A 14,984-nucleotide genomic window follows, 5' to 3' on the forward strand; every position below is an offset into this window, starting at 1 on the left:
AGCCTACACGATTTATGGGATACTATCAAATAAGCCAATATACACATTACAGAAATCCTAAAAGGAGAGAAAAGCAGAAAGATTACTTAAATAAGGACCAAAAACTTTCCAAATCTAGGGAAGGAAATAGACATCCAGACTCTAGACACTCAAAGGACCCCAAATAATTGAACATACAGAGGTTTACACTGAGAAAGATTGTAATTAGAGTACTTTTCTTTCTTTTAATTTTTATTTATTCATGAGAAAAAGCACAAGCTGGGGAAGGGGCAGAGGGAGAAGGAGAACCAGACTCCCCGCTGAGCAGGGAGCCTGATGTGGGGCTGGATCCCAGGACCCTGGCATCATGACCTGAGCCGAAGGCAGACGCTTAACCAACTGAGCCCCCCAGGCGCCCCAAGAGTAGTCCTCCTTTATCCAGTTTTGCTTTCTGCAGTTTCAGCTCCTGTGGTCAACAGCTGTGTGGAAGCAGATGACCCTCCTCCTGTTGTGTAGTCAGAAGGTCAATGGTAGCTTAAGCTACCATCACAATTTTTGCAACATTCACTTCATTTTGTCTCACTGTATAGACATTTTATCATCTCACATCATCACAAGAAAAAAGGTGAGTACAGTACAATAAGGTATTTTGAGACTTGAGAGACCACATTCACATACTTTATTCCAATATATTGTTTATAATTGTTCTGTTTATTAGTCGTTAACGTCTTACCATACCTTATTTATAAATTAAACATCACAGATATGCATATGTAAGAAAAAAAAAGTTACATATAGGGTTCGTACGGTACTATCCACAGTTTTAGGCACCCACTAGGGGTCTTGGAACATATCCCCTGCAGATAAAGAAGGATTACTATAAACTGTCAAAGCAGCAATCAGATACAATTTTATCTTATATTTATATTTTTAGAGAGAGTGAGTGCGGGGGGTAGAGGAAGAGAGAGAATCTTAAGCAGGCTCTATGCCCAGTGTGGAGCTTGACGTGCGGCTCGATCTCACGACCCTGAGATCATGACCTGAGCTGAAATCAAGTCACACGCTTAACCAACTCAGCCATTCAGGCGCACCTCAGATAGAATTTTTTTTTTTTTAAGATTTTATTTATTTATTCATGAGAGACAGAGAGGCAGAGGGAGAAGTAGGCTCCCAAGGAGCAGGGAGCCCGATGTGGGACTCGATCCCAGGACCCTGAGATCATGACCCGAGCTGAAGGCAGACGCTTAACCATCTGAGCCACCCAGGCGCCCCTCAGATAGAATTTTAAAAGCAGCAAGAGAAAACCATCTCATAAGGAACCACCCCCTCCCCACCAATAAAACTATAACTGGATTTCTCAAAAGAACCTTGCAGACCAGGTGACAGTGGGTTGATATATCCGAAGAACTGAAAGAAACAAACTGCTGGGACGCCTGGGTGGCTCAGTCGGTTAAGTGTCTGCCTTCGGCTCAGGTCGTGATCCCAGGGTCCTGGGATCGAGCCCCCCATTGGGCTCCCTGCCCGGCCAGGAGTCTCCCTTTCCCTCTGCCTGCTGCTCCCCCTGCTTTGTGCACGCTCTCTGACAAATAAATAAAATCTTAAAAAAAAAGAAAACAAAAACAAAAAACCTGCCAACCAAAAATCCTATACTTGGCATACTATTCTTTAAAAATGAAAAGTAGAGGGGCGCCTGGGTGGCTCAGATGGTTAAGCATCTGCCTTCGGCTCAGGTCATGATCCCAGGGTCCCGGGATCGAGTCCCGCATCGGGCTCCCTGCTCTGCAGGGAGCCTGCTTCTCCCTCTGCCTCTCTCTCTCTCTCTCTCTCTGTCTGTCATGAATAAATAAAATCTTTAAAAAAAAAGAAAAGTAGATAGTGGAAGGAGGATTCAAGATGGTGGCATAGGAAGATCCTGAGCTCACCTCCTCCCATGGACACAACAAATATACAGCTACATATGGAATAATTTCCTCAGAAAAAGACCTGAAAACTAGATCAACAGAACCTCCACAATGAGGGACAAAATGATAGCATTCTGACAGGTAGGACTGGCAGAGACAAGGTCTCATCAAAAAAAAGAAAAACCCCACCTCAAGTGCAGTGATCCACAATGGGAGGGGTATTAAAAACACAGAACTTCTGGGCGCCTGGGTCACTCAGTCGGTTAAGTGTCTGCCTTCGGCTCAGGTCATGATCTCAGGGTCCTGGGATCCAGCCCGACGGGCTCCCTGCTCAGCAGGGAGTCTGCTTCTGCTTCTCCTTCTCCCTCTGCCTGCCGCTTCCCCTGCTTGTGCTCTCTCTCAAATAAATAAAACCTTTAAAAAAACAAAACAAAAAAACCACAGAACTTCTCCCTGAGGAGTGAGGAGTTGAAATTCCACATCAGGAACTGCAACCCTTAGGTCCTACACAGGAGACAGGAGCCCCCAAAAAGCTGGGTTTTGAAAACTAACAGTTTATTACTGTTAGTTTTTACAGTAGTTTTATTATTGTTAGTATTACAGAGCTATAGAGAACAGAGAACCCACTTTCCTAAAGGGTTCACAAGCGGTCTTACAATAAAACACCAGCTGGAAAAACGCCTAGAACATAGGTGAAGGAGACCCACTTCTCACCCTAGGGCATCTGCTGGAGAGGCAGGAAACTGCAGATATACACATACTCTCTAGGGAGGGAGACACTGCTGGGCGCCATTTTTGCTGTCACTTTCCACCTTGCTAGTGCCAACACTGGAAGGTGGCATCTTGGAACTCTCACTCCAACCTGCTGATGCTGATAGGCATGCACTGCTGAGAATCCTGCTCACCGCCCCAGCCAGGGCAACAGTACTGCAACACCTCAGCCAGCGGCCCAGGGAGGAGCCCTGCCCACCACCACAGCCGTAACAGCAGCCTCAGGGCCCCAGCCAGCCAGGCTAGGGGGAGAGCCCTGTCCCCCCTGCAGCCCCAGCCAGCTGTGCTGAGTGGGGGATGGGGAGTCCCACCCACCAGAGTCACAGCCACTGTCCTGCCAAAACAGACAGATGCACACAGCTCACACAGGGCGGTCCCTTGAGCCCCGGGCTCTGGTGACAGGGGTGTGGGGTGTGGGGTGGGGTGGGGGGGTGGGAGGGGTGGGGGCGTGGGGATGGGGATTGCTACTGGGCCCCATGGCACATCTCCTGCACAAGCCAACTCCTCCAAGACTGGGAGAGGTAGCCAATTTGCCTAATATATAGAAACACATCATCAGGCAAAATGAGGAATCAAAGAAACATACTCCAAACAAAAGAACAAGATAAAACCTCAGAAAAAAGACCTCAGTGAAATAGAGATAAGTAATCTACCTGATAAACAGTTCAAAGTAACAGTCATAAAGATGCTCACTGTCCTCAGGAGAAGAAAGGAGGAACACAGTGAGGACTTCAACAAAGTTAGAAAATACAAAAGTACCTAGCAGGGGCACCAAGCTGGCTCAGCCAATGGAACATGGGACTCTTGATCTTGGGGTTGTAAGTCTGAGCCTCATGTTGGGTGTGGAGATTACTTAAATTAAATCTTTTTTAAAAAAGATTTATTTATTTTAGAGAGAGAGCATGTGGTGGGAAAGGGCAGAGGGAGAGAGAGAATCTTAAGCAGACTCCCTGCTGCACGTGGAGCCTGACATGGTGCTGAGATCATGACCTGAGCCAAAATCAAGAGTTAGACACTTAACTGACTGAGCCACCCAGGTGCGCAGAGGAAAAAAAATTAAGTGAGGATAGCTTAAGGGACCTCTGTGACAACATAACATGTACTAACATTCATAGGAGTCTCAGAAAGAGAAGAGGGAGCAAAAAACTTACTTAAAGAAATAACGGCTGAAAACTTCCCTAACCTAGGGAAGGAAACAGACATTTGTATCCAGGAAGCACAGAGAATACTAAACAAGAGAACCCAAAAAGATCCACACAAAAACATACTATAATTTAAATGGCAAAATTTAAAGATAAAGAGAATCTTAAAGTCAGCAAGAGAAAAACAAATTGTCACATACAAGAGGAACCCCCCCATAAGGCTATCAACTCTTCTTTTTGAGAGAGAGAGAGGGTGAGGGAAGGGGTAGAATGGAAGGGAGAATCTTTTTTTTTTTTTTTTAGATTTTATTTATTCATTTGAGACACAGAGATACAGAGAGAGAGAGAGCATGAGCAGGGGTAGAGGGAGAAGCAGGCTCCCCGCGGAGCCAGGAGCCTGATGTGGGGCTTGATCCCAGGACCCTGGGATCATGACCTGAGCCGAAGGCAGATCCTCAACCAACCGAGCCACCCAGCCACCCCGCAGATGCTGTGATTTAGATTGGAAAGTCTGTGGTAACCTAGTGTTGAGCGAGTCTATTGGTGTCATTTTTTCCAACAGCATTTGCTCACTTCATATCTGTGTGTCACATTTTGAGAATTCTCACAATATTTCAAAATTTCTCATTATTGTATTTGTTATGATCTGTATCAGTGATCGGTGATATTACTATTGCAACTGTTTTGGAGTGCCATGGACCGCACCTAAGGACCATTTAAGAAGGTGAGCTTCACTGAGAAAGCTGTGTTCAACAGCTCCACTGACTAGCTGTCCCCTCTCCCCCTCCCTCTCCTTGGGCCTCCCTATTCCCTAGAGCATGGCAATATTGAAATTAGGCCAATTAACAACCTAAATGGCCTCTAGGTGTTCAAGTGAAAGGAACACCTGTTCGTCTCTCACTTTAAACCAAAAGCTAGAAATGATTAAGCTTAAGCAGCATGTTGAATGCCTAGACAGGCCAAAAGCCTGGTCTCTCGCGCCAGTTAGCCATATTGTGAATGTAAAGGAAAAGTTCTTGAAGGAAATTAAAAGGGATACTCCAGGGAACACACGAACGGTAAGAAGGCAGAAAAGTCTTACTGCTGGTATGGAGAAAGTTTTAGTGGTCTGGATAGAAGATCAAACCAGCCACAACAATTCCTTAAGCCAAAACCTAATCCAGAGCAAAGCCCTACCTCTCTCCAATTCCATGAAGGCTGAGAGAGATAAGGAAGCGGTAGAAAAAAGTCTGAAGCTAGCAGAGGTTGGTTCCTAATGTTTAAAGAAAGAAACCATCTCCATAACATAAAAAGTGCAAGGTGAAGCAGCAAGGACTGATGTAAAGGCTGTAGCAAATTATACAGATCAAGCTAAGACCATTCATGAAGGTGCCTACAATAAACAATTTTTTTTAAAATTTATTTTAGAGAGAGAGCATGTGCTCATTTGTGAGTGCACAGCGGGGAGGGGCGGAGAGGGAGAGGGAGAAACTCCAAGCACACTCCACGCCGAGCACGGAGCCTAACGTGGGGCCCGATCTCACAACCGAGATCACAGCCTGAGCAGAAACCAAGGGTCGGACACTTAACCGACTGAGCCACCTAGGGCCCCACAACAAAATTTTCAATGTAGACAAAAACCGACATATTGGAAGAAGACGTCACCTGGGACTTCACAGCTAGAGAAGAGAAGTCAATGCCTGGCTTCAAAGCTTCAAAGGAGGGGCTGACTTCCTTGTTAGAGGCTAATGCAGCTGGTGACTTTAAATGGAAGCCATTGCTCATTTACTATTCCAGAAATCCTACGGCCCTTAAGAATTATGCTAAATATACTCTATAAGTGGAACAACAGAGCCTGGAAGACAGCACATCTGTTTACAACATGGTTTACTGAATATTTTAAAACCACTATTGAGACGTACTGCTCAGGGGAAGGAAAGAAAAAAAAGATTCCTTTCAAAATATCACCACTCACTGACAGTGCACCTGGAGATGCCTTCTGATGGAGTTGTACAGTAACATTAATGTTTTCATGCCTGCTAACACATCTGTTCTGCAGCCCATGGATCAAGAAGTATGACTTTCAAGTCTTATTTAGAACTACATCTTGGGGGCGCTTGGCTGGCTCAGTTGGAAGAGCATGAGACTTGATCTCAGGGTCGTGAGTTCAAGTCCCATGTTGGGTGTAGAGACTACTTAAAAAAAAAAAAAACTTAAAAAAAAAAAAACATTTTGTAAGGCTAAAGCTGCCATAGTGATTCCTCTGATGGATATGGGCCAAATAAACTGAAAACCTCTGGAAAGGCTTGACCATTCTAGATGCCATCAAGAAGACTCTCATGGTAGCCATGCAGGAAAAAATCTGTAATAGATACACAAAAGATAAAGAAATCATCAAATAATAAAGACAGCAAGAAAGAAAACAGAATTGCAAAACAGGCAACAATTAACAAAATGGCAACAGTAAGTCCTCATCTATCAATAATTACTTGAAATGTAACTATTAAATTCTTTTATTGAAAAGATTTATTTATTTGAAGAGAGCACACATGCACCTGCGCGGAGCAGGGGCAGAAGGAGAAGAGAGAGAATCTCAAGCAGACTCCCTCCTGAGTGAGGAGCACAACACAGGACTCAACCTCAGGACACTGAGATCATGACCTGAGCTGAAACCAAGAGTCAGACGCTTAACCGACTGAGCCACCCAGGCGCCCCACGGTTAACGTCTTTATTCAAAAGGCATAGAGTAGATAAATAAAACAAGAACCAGTAACATGCCGTCTGTAAGAGACTCATGTTACATGAAGAATACACACAACCTGAACCCAAAAGTGAAGGAATGGAAAAAGATATTCCATGCAAGTGGTAACTATAAGAATGGATGGCTATGCCTATGTCAGACAAAATAGACTCTAAGTCAAAAACTGTCTGTAGAAACAAGGAATGTCATTATGTAATGATAAAAAGATAGTAAAATATAAGAACTGTAAATATATATGCACCCCATATCACAGGATCACAGTGAATATACAGTAGTCCACCTTACCCATGGTTTTGCTTTCCATGGTTTCAATTACCCACGACTGACTGTGATCTGGAAGCAGATGATCCTCCTCCTTCTGACGTAAGGTCAGAAGGTCAACAGTAGCCTAACACTACATCACAACGCCTACGTCATTCACCTACTTCATCTCCCCACATAGGCATTTTATCATCTCGCATCATCACAAGAAGAGTATGGTCCTACAAGATATTTTGAGAGAGACCACATTCACATAACTTTTATTAGCGTATATTGTTAAAATTTTTTGTTTTATTATTAACTTCGTTGTTAATCTCTCACTGTACCTAATTTATGAAGTAACCTTTATCATAGGTACGTATGTTTAAGGAAAAAAATAGGATATACAGATGATCCTCGAACACCACAGGTTTGAACTGCGTGGCTTTTTAAAGAGTTGACAGCATAAGCCATGAGGCATTTATTTACAACTGCATTAGATCAAACTGAAGGCCTTTGGCACTGAGGTCATGCCTGCTGCCCTCTGAATACCTAGAGAGGCTTAATGAGGCTGCCAGCATCCCCCCTAGGGGGACCCAGGACTGGGCAGGGTGCAGGTTGCCTCATGTACTAATGCGGTGGCTGGGTTGAACTCCTGGGGCTGGCAGGAAGGAGGCTGGGCTCAAGTAGAAGAAGGTGCCCAGAGGGCGGAGACAGTGCCGCAAAGGGAGCCCCACAACCCTGGCGCCCCCATTCCCAAGTCCTCCATGCACTGGGCTCTAGGGCTGTGCTGGGGTCACTGCAGGCCTTGGCCCCTCTTGGGCTGGGTGTGGACTCCTCTCTGTAGTGGTGCCCTGGCCCCATGGCCTCCTGGAGGCCGGCACACTCAAGCTTGGCCACAGTGGCTGTTGACCGTGGCTGGTGGTACACCTGCGGGCAGATGGGGTAGCAGCTATACTCTAGCTCCAGGTTATTGCTGCCACCTCTGGGCCCACCAGCAGCTGCCACTACTGAGCCGAGGCTACAAGCTGCCGAACGTTGCCATCCCAGGGCCGGGCCTGCCACTGCCACCACCCGTCCTGACCCAGTACACCGATACGCAAATTTTTTTCAGTAAGTATAAGTACAGTACTTGTAAATGAATTTTCTTTCTCGCTCTCTTTTTTGAAGAGAGAGTGTATGCACAAGTCGGGGGGAGGGGGAGAGGAAGAGGGAATCTTAAGCAGGCTCTATGCCCAGTGTGGAATCCGAGGTGAGGCTCAATTCATGACCCTGAGAGCAAGACCTGAGCCGAGATCAAGAGTCGAACACTTAACCGACCAAGCCACCCAAGCGCCCCCGTCTTCTCTTCTTTATGATTTTCTTAATGTTTTCTTGTCTCTAGTTTACTTCATTGTACGAATACAGTATATAATACATATAACGTATAAAATATGTATTAATCATATTGGTAAGGTTTCTGGTCAACAGTAGGCTATTTTAGTAGTTAAGTTTGAGGGGAGTCAAAAGTTATACAGATTTTTGACTGTGTAGGGGATTGGTGGCCCTAACCCCCATGCTGTTCAAGGGTCAACCATACTACCAAACTAAATTCAATAGCACATCGAAAGAGTCATATACCATGACCAAGTGGGATTTATCCTTGGGATGCAAGGTTGGTCCAACACATGCAAACCAATCAATGTGATACACAATACAAACAGAAAGAAAGACAAGTATTACATCATCTCAATAGATGCAGAAAACACATTTGACAAAATTCAATATCCAGTCATGATAAATAAAGTCTCTCAAACTTCAACACAATAAAGTACATCTATGAAAAATCTACAGCCAATATCATAACCAATGAGTTAAAACTGGAAGATTTTCCTCTAAGATCCAGAACAAGGCAAGGTTCCCCACTCTCACTACTGCTATTCAACACTGTCCTGGAAGTCCTAGCCAGAGCAATCAGCCAAGAAACAAAAATACACAGTATAGAGGAAATCGTAAAGAAAGAACTAAAATTATCTATTTGCAGATAGAATCATCATATATGTAAAAAACTGTAAAGAATCCACAAAAAACTACTAGAACAAATTCAGTAAACTTAGAGGCTACAATTATCAACATACAAAATTCTCACTTCTAAAGACTAAGGAATGAACTATCTAAAAAGGAAACTAAGAAAACAAGCATTTATAATAGCAACAGAAAAAATACTTAGGAAATAATAAAAGAGGTGCAAGACTTCTATGTGTTGAAAATTATAAAACATTGATGTCTTTATAAATTACAAAGCTTCATAAAATTATAAAACACTGTGTCTTTGAAAATTTCCTTCATCAATGTTTTAGAATGTCGTGGATTGGAAAAATATTGTTAATATGTCCATACTACTCAAAGTAATGTACAGATTCATTGCAACCCTTACCAAAATCTTTTTACAATGACACTTTTTACACAAATAGAAAAACTGAAAAAGAATTAGTATGGAACCATGAAATACCGCAAATACCAAAGCAATCTTGAGAACAACAAAGCTGAAGACATAATGCTTTCTGGTTTGAAATCATATTACATAGCAACCACCACATAAAAACAGATAAAGCAATGGAAAAGAGAGAATCCAGAAGTAAACCCACACATTACAGCCAACTTCTCTTCCACAAGTGTGCCAAGAACACACAATGGGGATAGGATACTCCTCAACAAATGGTTCTGGGAAAACTGGGTAGCTACATTCAAATAATGAAATTATACCCTTAACATCATACACAAAAATCACCTCAAATGGATTAAAGAATTAAACCTCAGGCCTGAAACTACAAAACTCCTAGAAGGAAACAGGGAAAAATCTTCTTGATATTGGTCTTGGCCATAACTTCTCAGATAGGACACCAAATTACAGGCAGCAAAAGCAAAAACAGACAAATGAGACTACATGAAATTAAAAAGATTCTGCATATCAAAGGAAACAAGGTGAAAAGGCAACCCACGGAATGGGAAAAAATGTTTGCAAACCATATATCCAATAAGGCATTAATAACCAAATATATATAAGGCACTCCTACAACTCAATACTAAAAGTATAAGTAACCTGATTTAAAATGGGCAAAAGACCTAAATAGCACTCTTTAAAGAAGAAATTCAAATGGCTAACAGGGACATGAGAAGGTTCTCAACATCTCTCATCAGGGAAATGTAAGCCAAAACCACAATGAGGTATCACTGCAGGCCTGCTTGGTTGGCTTTTATCAAAAAGACAAAAGATAACTAGTGTTCGTGAAAATGTGGAAAAAGGGAGCCCTCATACACTGCTGGTGGGAATACGAATTAGTACAAACATGGAAAACAGTATGGAGATTCCTCAAAAAATTAAAAGTAGAACTATCAAATGATCCAGTAATCCCATTTCTGGGTAAATGTTTCCAAAGAATTGAACGCAGAATAGCAAAGAGGTATCTGCACTCTCATGTTCTTTGCAGCATTATTCAAGATAGGAAAATGACCTAAATGTCTGTCGGGAGATGAATGAATAAAGAATATCACATTTCCTTTAACCATTTGTCTGTTGAAGTACATTTATATACACGTATGATGGAGTAATAGCCTTAAATAGAAAATCCTGCCACTTGTGACAGGATGGATGGAGCTGGAGGACAGTATGCTAAGCAAAATAAACAAGATACAGAAGAGAGATACACTGAATGATCTCACATGTGGAGTCTAAAATATTCAAAGTTGGGTGCCTGGGTGGCTCAGTCGGTTAAGGGTCTGCCTTTGGCTCAGGTCATGATCCCAGGGTCCTGGGATCGAGCCCCACATTGGGTTCCCTGCTTGGCGGGAGGTCTGCTTCTCCTTCTCCCCCACTTGTGCACATGCATGCTCTCTCTCAGTCTCTCTCAAATAAAAATCTTAAAAAAACAGTAATAAAATAAAATATTCAAATTCACAGAAGCAAAAAGTAGAATGGTGGTGGCCAGGGGTGGGGTGGGGGGGAAATGTGATGATGTTGGTCAGAATACAAAGTTTCAGTTATGCAAGATGAGTAATTTCTGGAGATCTAATGTATGTACCTCATGGTGCCGATAGTTAACAATAACGTTTTTTTTTTTTATGTTTTTATTTTTAAAGATTTTATTTATTTATTTGACAGAGAGACACAGCCAGAGAGGGAACACAAGCAGGGGGAGTAGAAGAGGGAGAAGCAGGCTTCACATGGAGCAGGGAGCCCGATGGGGGGCTCGATCCCAGGACCCTGGGATCATGACCTGAGCTGAAGGCAGACGCTCAACGAGACTGAGCCACCCAGGTGCCCCCAATACTGTTATTTTACGCATGTTATCTGCTAGGAGAATACATCTTGAATGTTCTCCCTACACATGCACACACAACCTAAGTAGAAGTAATGTATATATTAATTAGGTTGACTGTGGTGATCATTTCACAATATATACACATATCGTGAAACACCAAATGCATAACTTAAATATATGCAATTTTTATATGTCAATGATATCCCAGCAAAACTGATTTAAGAAGAAATAAAGGATTATAAGAAAGAACTATGAACAACTGTATGCCAACAAATTAGGTAAGCTAGAAAAAATGGACAAATTCCTGCAAACATAAAACCTACTAAGACTGAATCATGAAGAAATTAAAGTTCTGAATAGATCTAGAACTTTTAAGGAGACTGAAACAATCAGAAAGCTTCCAGCAAAGAAAAACCCAGGACCAGACAGTTTCACTGGTAAATTCTACCAAGCATTTAAACAATTAACACCAATGTTTCACAAATGCTTCCAAAAAACTGAAGAGGAAGGAAAACTTCCTAACTCACTGTATGAGGTAAGCATCACCCTGACACTTAAGAAGGACAGACACTACAAGAATTGAAAACTACAGGCCAACGTCCTTCACGAATACTGATTCTAAAATCCTCAACAAAATACTAGCAAATGCAACTTAACATTTATTTATTTATTAATTTTTTAAAGATTTTATTTATTTATTTGAGAGAGTGAGAGAACGAGAAACAGCATGAGAGGGGAGGGGGTCAGAGGGAGAAGCAGGCTACCCGACGTGCTGGGAGCCCGATGTGGGACTCGATCCCAGGACTCCGGGATCATGACCTGAGCCAAAGGCAGTCGCTTAACCAACTGAGCCACCCAGGCACCCCTAACGACATTTAAAAATGATTATACATCATAACCAAATGGAATTTACCCCCAGAAAGCAGGGACAGTTTAACATTCAAAAATTAATGCAATACACCACATTAGTATAATGAAGGGAAAAAGCTCGCATGATCATTTCGACTGTTGGGTATCTGACAAAATCCAATACCCTTTTATGATAAAAAGCAGTAGTTAATAAACTAGAAAAAGAAACAGAATACCTCAATGTAATAAAGGCCTTTAAGGAAATACCACAGGCAATGCTGTAGTCAATGGTAAAAGACTGAAAGCTTTTCCCCTAAGATCAGGAACAAGACAAGCATGTCTGCTTTCAACACTTCTATTCAACACAGTACTAGAAATTCTAGACAGTGTAGTTAGGCAAATAAAAACTAAAAGGCGTATGAATTGGAAAGGAAGAAATAAGATTTTATCTCTGTAAAGTTGCAGGATATAAAAATCAGCTGTATTTCTATACACTAGCCATGAACCACCAAAAAAATTAAGAAAACAATTCCATGTATAATAGCATCAGTAAGAATAAAATACTTAGGAATAAACTGAACTATGGAGGTGACATATCTGTACACTGAAAACTACAAAATTATAAAATAGAGATAAAATAAATAAATAGAAATAAACTAAAGACCTAAAGAAATAGAAAAATATCCTATGTTGTTGAATTGGAGGACTTCTTATTAAGATGACCATATTACGTTGGGGTTGAACTGTGTCCCCCCAGAAAGATTACCTGACAGCCTAATTCCTGGTACTTGTGAATGTGACTATTTGGAAGTAAGTCTTCACAGATGCAATCTAACAAGAAGTCATACTTGATTAGGCTGGCCCCTCCTCCAATATGACTGGTGTTCTTACCAGGAAAATTTGGACACAGACAAGAAGGGAAGACAATCATGTGAAGATGAAGGTAAAGACTGCAGTCACATGCTGCTACAAGCCAAGGAATTGCCTGGGCTACCAGAAGGTCTAATAGGCAAGGTCTAACAGGTCTATCAGAAGGTCTAATAGGCAACATATGCTAGGGATTTCAGAGAGAGCACGACCCTGCCAATACCTTGATTTCACACTTCTAGCCTCCAGAACTGTGAGAGAATATATTTGTTGTTTTAAGCCACTTCATTATGGTGGGGGGGGGGGGGCGGGGGCGGATAAGAAGTACTGTGTAAAGGTAAGAGACTATTTGGAGTGAAGAAGTTTTGGAAAATAGTAGTTCTGGTTGCAAAACACTGTGAATGTAACATGCAACTGAATTAACAGATTAACTTCCATAGAAGGAGTAGAGAAAGTTATCAGAATCTATCCTATAGGATGCACCAAGCCCAGAGAGTTTCACAGAGAATTCTACTAAACTTTTAGAGACTATAGATTTCCCCTGCTATCCAAAAGTAGAGCATTCTATTTTTTTCTTGAAGATTTTAATTTGAGAGAGAGAGTGCGAGCGTGCGCACAAGCAGGACGAGCAGCAGGCAGAGGGAGAAGCAGGCTCCCTGCTGAGCAGGGAGCCCAACGTGGGGCTCGACCCCAGGACCCTGAGACCACAACCTGAGCTGAAGGCAGACCCCTAACCAACTGTGAGCCACCCAGGCGCCCCCGAAAGTAGAGCATTCTTATGAAACCTTTCGTAAGTTGAAATGTCCGTGTAAAGCACAGCAAATACCATTAATTTATATGGAAAACATCTTCATGTTCCCAGACCCAAAAAATAACCTCTTCTAGACTTGTCTTTAGCACACATCTTGCTAACAAAAGCACAAAATAAACCAAGATAAAGCACAGATGCTCACAGACACAGTTCACAGCGATGGTGGCTTGACGATAAGATGCTGAGCGGAGTTCCCAGGGGGCACTTGGCAGGGGCACTCTCGCTGCTCAGGGTGCCGGCTGCCTCTATAATGGCTTGCTGCAAAACAAACGCTGAATGTTTTCGCTTTTTTTGTAAAACTGAAAATCCTCTTCAGATTTCTTTCGATTAGCGGGAACAGGTACTAATGTAAGTCTTTCACTCAAGTGGCATAACGCAAATTTTCAAAAAGCAGGGGACACCTGTGTCTAGGAAAAAAAAACAGCCAAAGTGAAAATCATCCTGAATAAAGCAGCATCATTTCAAACTGCCATATGCTGGAGACATAGCTTACAACATCAGGAATGAGACAAGGACACCCACTCTCGCTCATCAACATATTGGAGATCCTAGGCTGAGTGATAAGGAATAAAACTTGTAATGGAGACACAGAATTGGAAATAAGCAAATAAAACTGCTGCTATTGCAGATGACAGAGAAAACACAAAAGTATAAATTGTTAAAAATAAGAGGAAGAAGTGAAATGAGCCCAGAAAGTTAAGGGCAGTTCTTGGGAAGAAGTGCAGGACAGGAAGTAGGGTGGGGAAGAGATACGCGCTTAGGTATCACCATTTATTATGAAAGAAAAATTAGAACGATTCTTCTCCATTACCCTGCCCTCCACCTTAATCACCTTTGTTTCAGCTCAGTTCCTTTTCTCCAGGGGACTCTATGCAAAGGGCCACTCCATGAGAAAGGATTCTCCGTTTTCACCATCAAAGGGTTTGACATAGCCTTCATCCTCCATGTCCTTGACTCCTCACTGTACCTCTCATTTCTCTGCCTGGGAGGGCTCTCCCCAGCTCTCCTGATATCTGGATGCTTCTCCACACTCACCTATCAGTTACTGGTATGTTTCCAGAGAAGCCTCGATTCCCTGCTCTCCCCCTACCAACTCCCTCAAAAAGAGCAGCCACTGTTAAGGAAAACTCCAGTTCTGTCTCCCTCCCTCATAGGGAAAAACCCAGTTCTTCCCTGCTGGGAGTCTTTCTCCTGTGTCTCTTTTACTCCTCACACAAAACACTGCACTCTTGACACTTCTGGTCACCAAATGTGTGGTGACTTTTCCCTGCAATAAAAACAAAGTCACACCACATCTCTGACACCATCCGCCGGGAGATAGTGGCGGGCCCCAGCTGAAGGGCTCAGTCCCACAAGACTGCCCCCACCCTACTTCAGATGCCA

This window comes from Mirounga angustirostris, unplaced genomic scaffold (genome assembly GCF_029215605.1).
Source record: "Mirounga angustirostris isolate CCGP_5_RB_7025 unplaced genomic scaffold, mMirAng1.0.hap1 SCAF_14, whole genome shotgun sequence".
Lineage (NCBI taxonomy): Eukaryota > Metazoa > Chordata > Mammalia > Carnivora > Phocidae > Mirounga > Mirounga angustirostris.